Raw genomic sequence first — 7,881 nt, forward strand, 5'->3', positions numbered from 1 at the left:
GAGAAGGAATCAGAAGGAAAAGCTTAATGGTTAGACAAGTCAAAATGTTGCTCTCCAAAACCGGTTGATGTTTAATGTTTAAACAAAATGGGCCTGATTCACTCTGCTGTTGCGTCTCAGGGTTTGGGGCTCCAGCAATAAATTCCGAGCTGCTCACAGTATCCGTGACACTAGAGAATCTGGAGGAGTTAGTCCTCACTTCCTGTTCCCAAGCAGTGGGGTAGTTGTTGCTGGCTTTAACTGTTCACTATGTTCTACTGTGCAGTGACTGTATTTCAGAGACTGGTGAAGTGATCACTGCGAAGAGCCCAGTTTTCAAAGCTGGCTGCCCGGCTCTGGGGCACCAGCTTTGCATTTTGGGTGCTAAAATCATGCTCTGGATGTGACTTTCCAAGGTACTGAGCACCCCACAGCTCCAGCTGATGTCCACAGGAGCTGCGGGAGCTCAGCACCTTTGCTGCCTAACTGCTGATGTGAGCATTCGGCTGTGGAAATGAGAGCTCCAGCGTAGATGCCTATGTCTGAGAATTGAGCCTGTGGTCCACAAAGAGCTTTGGAATCTTTTAGGATGAAAAATGTTGCATAAATGCAAAAGACTATATTATTATTATTATTAATTATTAAAAGAGCATGTATCATGGCCCATTGTGGCTTTTTAGAGTGGTTTGGAAGAGTTGATGTAAATGGATTTTCAACCAAAAAGAGAAACTTCAATTTTTATGATTCTCCCCTCCCCCCCTTCCCTTTTTTTTTGAACACCTCTAGTTCTTATGTTGCAGGAGGCCAAATTGTTCTTGCTCATTTGTTGTTTTTGAAATCTCCTGTTTCTATTGACACTCTCTGTAATTAATCAATCATTCTTGCCAACTGCTTTCTGGAAACAGAATACGTACCCTTGAAAATGTATGGAATCTGCAAGGCTCTTTGCCTGTTAAGACACTTGCCAATTGAGCATTTACAGGAGTCTGAAAATCTACCCTCTCCAGCCTAGAGAAGTCTAACAAGCTACTTGACTGAATGGGGACCTTTGTGTCCTAACCCAACTGTTTGTTGCTGAACAGGGGGCTGCGGATTTGGTCTGACGCCTAAATCCACAAGGCCCAGACAAAGAGACACATGGCTAGTGTGATGCCGGGTTTATTTATACATAAATGGCTCCATGCTACAGCTGCAAGAAATGTACAAAGCAGTAATTCAAATTTCTTATTATGGCACCTAGTGTTAAGTTACACACCCACTACCACTTTCTACATCCTGTTAATAACTATGGGTTACCACTAACAACACTAGATGCTATAAACTTCAGTGTGATTAAGAAGCTATCTGTGATGAGGGGCTGATGTTGATGGAGAATCTAATATTTAATCTCGCTAACTGGAAGAGATTATGAATAGTTATGCCAGTCTATTCAGGAATGATACTGAGGCCCAGCTGTGATAGTTACTGAGTTAGTCATAGTGGTTTGCTGTTATTTTCAATGCAACCTTTTGGATGGTCTAAGAGGGGTTAGTTTAGATGTTAGGTGGGTTTTCACTGTATTAAATTAATGTGGGTTTCCACAGAACAGACATTTCTCACTTCAGGATTTTTGGCATATTAGTCAAGTTACCCTGTTTCCTGTGCCATTAGTTGCAGTCTATATGCACCATATTAAAGGGCATAAAAGTGCCATGTTATACGTAAAATGTGTAATGGAAAGTTACTTCATCTGTGAAGTAATGTGGCCTAGTTGTTACTGGACTGACTCTTATGAACTCCTGGAATTCTAGTTGTAGCTCTGTCACTGACTTACTGTGTGACCCTGGGAAGTCATTTAACCTCTCTGCCTCACTTTCTCCATCTGTGAAATGGGGGTAATACTTACTTATCTCACAAAGCTGATGTATAATTAAGATTTTTGAAAACCTAATATGAAAGGTGCTGTTGATGTGTAAAATAGTACCTAGCCATTTCAACATACATCTAAGATAATATGCAGTGGTAATTAGTTTCAAATGGTAAATATCCACATTTTAATGGCAAACACTGAATTCTTGTTTTGATTTTAATCATTAGTGTAAAAGATTTGCACACTTTTAAAATTAGAGTGAGAGTGCCTTATGAGCTTTTATGATGGCTACAGTAAAGTTGTTTTTTGTGGTAACTTGTTCTGATATCTCAGCATATCCCCAGCAACTTGTTTTAAGTTATCACAGTGAAAATATGGTGGAAGGCGGAAATTTGTAGGACTTATTGTACTGATACTTCTGCAGTGTATACGCAGTAACAATTGCCTTTATTGTCCATTGCACTGTCTTCCTCCCAGACATCCATAAACCGAGATGACAACGTTTTATGAAGGTCCAGTGACATCCGGTTTTCTCACAGGAAACCTGGTCTCTGCCTGTCCATTGTTAGTGAGAGTCACACTCATGACCCAGAGCTAAGTTGCAAAGGGAGCATTACCGCTGTGAACTTGATGAGGAATTGGAGGTGTTTGCCTGACAATAGAAAGTGTTGAAATGTTAAATGTTATTCTTTGTGAATGAAATCCTGATGTGGCCAACAAGTCATGGTGGGGGAGCAGTCATTCCCTGGTGCACTTTTGGTTACAGGAATCCAGCTGATCTGGGGTCCGATCCTGTAAACAGTTTTGCACACGTTAACTAATCCAGTTTGCTGGATTAGGCACCAGGTCAGGATTTCACAGCCCAGCCCAGGACAATGTGCTGCTCCCCTGAACAAGAAGCAATGTGCATCTCCATCTGCTGGCTACTGTTTGCTGCTGGTGGCAGAATGATCCCAGTCCAACACCCACTGGGTTAAACCTTGTTACGGGTTGAGTTAAAACCTCATTGCAACTGATGTTTGATTGTACCCTTCACTTAAGATTTCAGCAAGAGAGAATTAAGGGGCCCTTCCTAAAGCAAGACGTAAGGGAGTCTGATGAGAAACTACCATGTGGATGGTGTGTTCCACTGGGTATTGTTTTGACTGTGTGTGTGTGTGTGTATATATATATATATAAAAAGTCTAGTGGGGATAGGGAAGGGGGCAGACTTGGGCCAGATTCAAGGGCTCACTGCTCTGTAACATGACAATATAAAGGGGCCATAACAGCCTTCAGGGGAACTTCTCTAGTGCACGAACAGTATCGGCCCAGATAACACAACATAAATTAGCAGCAGGTAACTTATGTTGGGGGAATGACCTCTGGAGCAGCCTAGAATTCAGGAAGCCCAAAGCATAAAGCAGAACTCAACCCTCAACAAAAGACAGAAGCCTCTCTCCAACACAGATCTAACCCACAGACCCATGCAGCCTGGAATCTTAAAATTTCTCTCGTTGTAAAGGGCATTATTTCGAGCACAATGAAAACCAATGAGTGGTTTTCATTGTGGGATTTTAAGTCTTCAGCACTTTACTTACTGGAATGAGATTCTGAACTAGGAACAAGCTGTGTTTGATTTCTAGAGCCTTTGCATCCATATATGTATGAATATTTACTTGTGATACTCAATATATTTCTATTGCATCTGTGGAAGCAATGGTGTTTCCCTCCAGAGGCCAAAACTCACATCTTGAACTAGGGATGGAACGGACTCTCACTCCTAGCAACACCTCTTGGAAACTGACACTTCTGCACTCTGTACAGTGTGCTTTGTTCTTCTGCTCCTCCCTTGTTCTTAATAGCTAGAAAACCAAACCCAAATAAAAAATCATATGCTCAGAAGATCAAATCCATTCTGCAAAGCTGCCCATCACTTCATTGCCTATCCTGCTCGCTCAGATGTCTCTGCAATTGACAGTTCTAAACAATGCAGGGATGACATCCTCGAGTTGGAAAAATAAAGGATTGTTTGTGCTACATGTGGGGTGCACTTCTGTCAATAACTGAATAAACAATCAGAACAAACACTGTATGTTTGATCAGTTCACAACCACCAATTGGTCTAAACACAAATTGGTGCCATGAACCAGGAACTGACTAGCAACTGCATATGAAACCATTTAAAAGTAGACTGGTTACGTTACTAAGTATGCCCTGAAAGGAGGGTGAATTAGAGAGCTTAATAAGTATGTTCCATTTCTAATTTACTATTCTATCAATACCATGCACATGTAGCACATATATGAGATTGGGATATATATACATTTGCAGAATAAGACCTGTGTGTTTGTCTGGCTTAGAATTTAACACGAAATAAAGAATAGGTGAGACAGAGAAATGGAAATACGTTGTACATGAAGCACAGTCCTATATGGAAGGAATTTCTCTGAAGCATTACCAGGAGTTAAAGCCCATCAGTAAAGTAAGTGATATACCTTGACAAAGAGGGATCAGATATTTTACATAGTAAACTTTCTGACCAGAGGCCCAGCACAAAGCCTATACAATGCTCAAGCCTTCAAAACGGGACTTTGATGGTGCATAGGCCTTGAGCTGGCCATCTGCTTAGAGTGAATTTCACCCTTTAAGATTTAGGGCTTTCTTTGTGTGAGTTAATGGTCAAAGTGCAGAATGTACAGCTATGTTCAGAATAACTGTGGCAGTTCCATGCATGGAATAAGGGTAGTTTATGGCCCTTAGTGAGAATCTCTGAATTATTGGCCAAAAAAACCTCAAAACAAAACACCTTATATGGATGCTGATGCTTATCTTTGAGCAGGCATGTTGTGAATGATCGAGGAGAACTCTGGAAACAATCCATAAAGATTGCCTGACCTCCTGCCATGCTATTTTTGGCGAGCGTGTGCTGTTACTTCTGGCTTAACCACTATGGGAATTCAGGTAGTGGGATAAGCACAGGAAAGGATTCATTTTCTTTTTGTGCCAGTGCAAGTCAGCAGCAGCAAACTGAACTGTTGCAGAGGAAACTGGTGAACTCTGCGATATTCCCTGTAATGGCTGAATAATTCATAATTCCAGATGGCATCCATTTGGTCAGTGAGCAAGTGCACCACACAGGGAAGTTTCTAGTACAGACATTTTTCAGAGTCTAGACTGACGCAATTTACTCTTCATATAATCGTATCTTGCCACAGTAAGAAAAATCAATATCTTTCCTGCTTTCACATGGATTTACATTTCAGCAACTTCATACAGGTCACGTATGAAGTTAAAATCAGATAGGAAAGTCATGTACGTGAGATTCACAAACAAGTACATAATAATCCTTTAAAAATATCAATGATAAATATGGATTCCCCTTGTCCTCTAAGGATACTGATAGTAAACTAGTTCCCTCAAAATTCCAACATATAACTATGCAGAGAAATAAACAAAACAAAGGATATTAGTGGGAATTGATGAAATACAAAACTTATTTCTAAATTATTAAGAAACACAAATGTCTGTATATGAGCTGAGCTATATGAAATAGGAATTCTGTAGAGATGCTCATCTCAGGGCATATTTTCTTTTCAATGCACGTGTGTGAGTTTCACTTATCCTACTGCATGTTACCAGATGTGTTTACCCGGAAGAAGAATGTACAGCCCTTAATATTTAAAAGGCAATTAAAGGCTAAGTTGTCAGAACTGTTTAAAACAATTGGGCAAAATCTCACGAGTACTCCTACTGAAGGCAGTGAAACTATCTGTGTGAGACCTTAGCTACATACCAGCTTAACTATAATTTAATTATTTTAGTTAACCTGATGTGGCCTGTGGGGGTGAAACCCTTGCCCCACTCAAGTCTATGGGAGTCTTGCCATTGACTTAGCTGGAGCTGGGACTTCACCCCCTGTGGTTTAAAAATGCTGTATATCAATTCAGCCTAATTTGGTAAGGAATTGTTCTGTAGCTAAATTGAAACACACCATGTTTAAATTGGTTTCAGAATGTCCACATGTGTTTAGCACAATGGTCTATCAAACTGATTTTAGTTAATCAGAGCAACTTTGTGTGTAGACAAAATTTAAGTCAAATTAGATTGAAGTGAAGTAGGCATGTATTTTTTCAGAAATGTATTCCATAGCTATAGAAAAATATCCCTTTACATTACAACAGAGTAATATTAGGGTGTCAACACTTTGATAATTGAATTACATTGCATAGCAGTAGTCTTTAATGAACAACAAATGAATAGCAATAATTCAGTTTTATGCTTATCACCATCCTATGCAGGCAACTCTAAATTCCATCTTGTCCATCACAGAAACAGCTCACTTTAAATGTACAGCTCTTGATTATATTTTTAGGAGAGCAGTCACCCAAAATCAAGCCTAAAAGGCATATTGCCATTTTATTCTAAGTCAGGCTCCTCAAACATTAAAGATATTCTGGTACCATTAGTTGGAGGGAACTTCACCCCTGTGTAGAGGGCCAGCATGAAGTCTATGCATCACTTAAGTCCCATTTAAGTCTTCAAAGTAGGCCTTAAGTTTATGGCCCTTAGTGAGAATCTCTGAATTATTGGCCAAAAAAACCTCAAAACAAAACACCTTATATGGATGCTGATGCTTATCATTGAGCAGGCATGTTGTGAATGATCGAGGAGAACTCTGGAAACAATCCATAAAGGTTGCTTGACCTCCTACCATCCTTTATAATTAGTTGATAATGAAGAGAATGTTACATTCCACTTTTGACATTACAAATGTCCTCTCAGTGACTGTGGAAGCAAATAGATTTAAAGATACAGGTCCAAACCCAAATCCTGTATCAAAGCATGTCTGAATTCTGAGATTTTTTTTTAATCCCAGCTCTGAAAATTGGACTCTATAAATGGGCCAGAGCAAAAGCCTGTATCAAAACATCCCAACCCCCAGATCCAGATTTGATTTTTTTTTTCCAGTTTGGGCCCTTCTCTTGATAGAAAAGTTTGCACAAGCTCAGCTTGACGAAACACAGGGCTGAACGTGATGGAGGCCATATTAAAATGAAGTCTGCTAAATTAAATGTTTACTGATCACTAGAATTTCTTTCATCTCCTACTCTCTCTATACTTTATGAGCTCAACATAGTCACCAGAGATCAGGATTCACCGATGCACAAGTTGGAGCCTTGCACTGCAAACCGTTTCTAAATTATTTTTTCTCACGAGTGTATCTAGACTGGTACATAGAAGTTTTTAAATACACTTGATTTTTTTAATAAAAGAAATGTGCCAAAGTCTGTAAAAGACAAACAGAATCCAGGACAGAGAGACAGTAACAGAAGGAAGAAAGATTCAGGAAGGTAAGAATTTAAGTGGTTTGTGTATAGCAGGGGTCGGCAACCTACGGCACGCATGCCGATTTTTGATGGCACGTGGGGTGGGCTGAGCCGCTCAGCCCGCCGCCGCTCTGGGGTTTCTGCTGCTGGCCCCTTGCCAGCTGGGGTCCCGCCGCCAGTCCCACTCAGCGCCCGCTGCTGGCCTGAGTGAAGGAACCCCAGGCTGGCAGTGGGCTGAGACCCCGACTGGCAGGAGCCGGCGGCTGAAACCCCAGAGCGGGGGCGGGCGGAGATGCTCAGCCCGCTGCCACTCTGGGGTTCCAGCTGCTGGCCCCTTGCCAGCTGGGGTCCTCACCGCAGCCCCACTCACCTTGCTTCCAGTTGGAGTTCCAGCGCAGGCCCCCTGCCAGACAGGGTCCAGGCCTCCGACCCTGCTCAGCCCTACCAGCCACCAGCTCCACTCACCTCAGCTGCCGATCAGGGGTTCCAGCCGCTGACCTCCTGCCAGACGGTTATCAACTGATCACTCAGAAGCCTGTGTGCAGCTTAAAGTATCCAAATCCGTGCCACCAGACGTTGGAAAACTCAGCAAGGAAAAGCAAGGGCAAGGATCACACTAAACTAATAAGATCTGCATTTTAACTTAATTTTAAATAAAGCTTCTAAAACATTTTGAAAACCTTGTTTACTTTACTTTACATATAACAGTAGTTTGGTTATATATTATAGACTTATAGAGAGACC

The 7,881-nt window shown here is 41.3% G+C and overlaps 1 long non-coding RNA gene across 1 annotated transcript in view; it reads left to right on the forward strand.

The window, feature by feature from the left end:
* LOC128826188 (uncharacterized) overlaps positions 1-3,808 on the forward strand; it is a 23,107-nt gene extending 19,299 nt beyond the window's left edge. Inside the window, exon 3 of the long non-coding RNA XR_008442812.1 lies at positions 3,544-3,808. This is a non-coding gene — a long non-coding RNA (uncharacterized LOC128826188). The remainder of the gene's footprint in view (positions 1-3,543) is intronic.
* Positions 3,809-7,881: the final 4,073 nt, after the last annotated feature.

The sequence above is a fragment of the Malaclemys terrapin genome, chromosome 19 (genome assembly GCF_027887155.1).
Source record: "Malaclemys terrapin pileata isolate rMalTer1 chromosome 19, rMalTer1.hap1, whole genome shotgun sequence".
NCBI classification, from domain to species: Eukaryota; Metazoa; Chordata; order Testudines; family Emydidae; genus Malaclemys; species Malaclemys terrapin.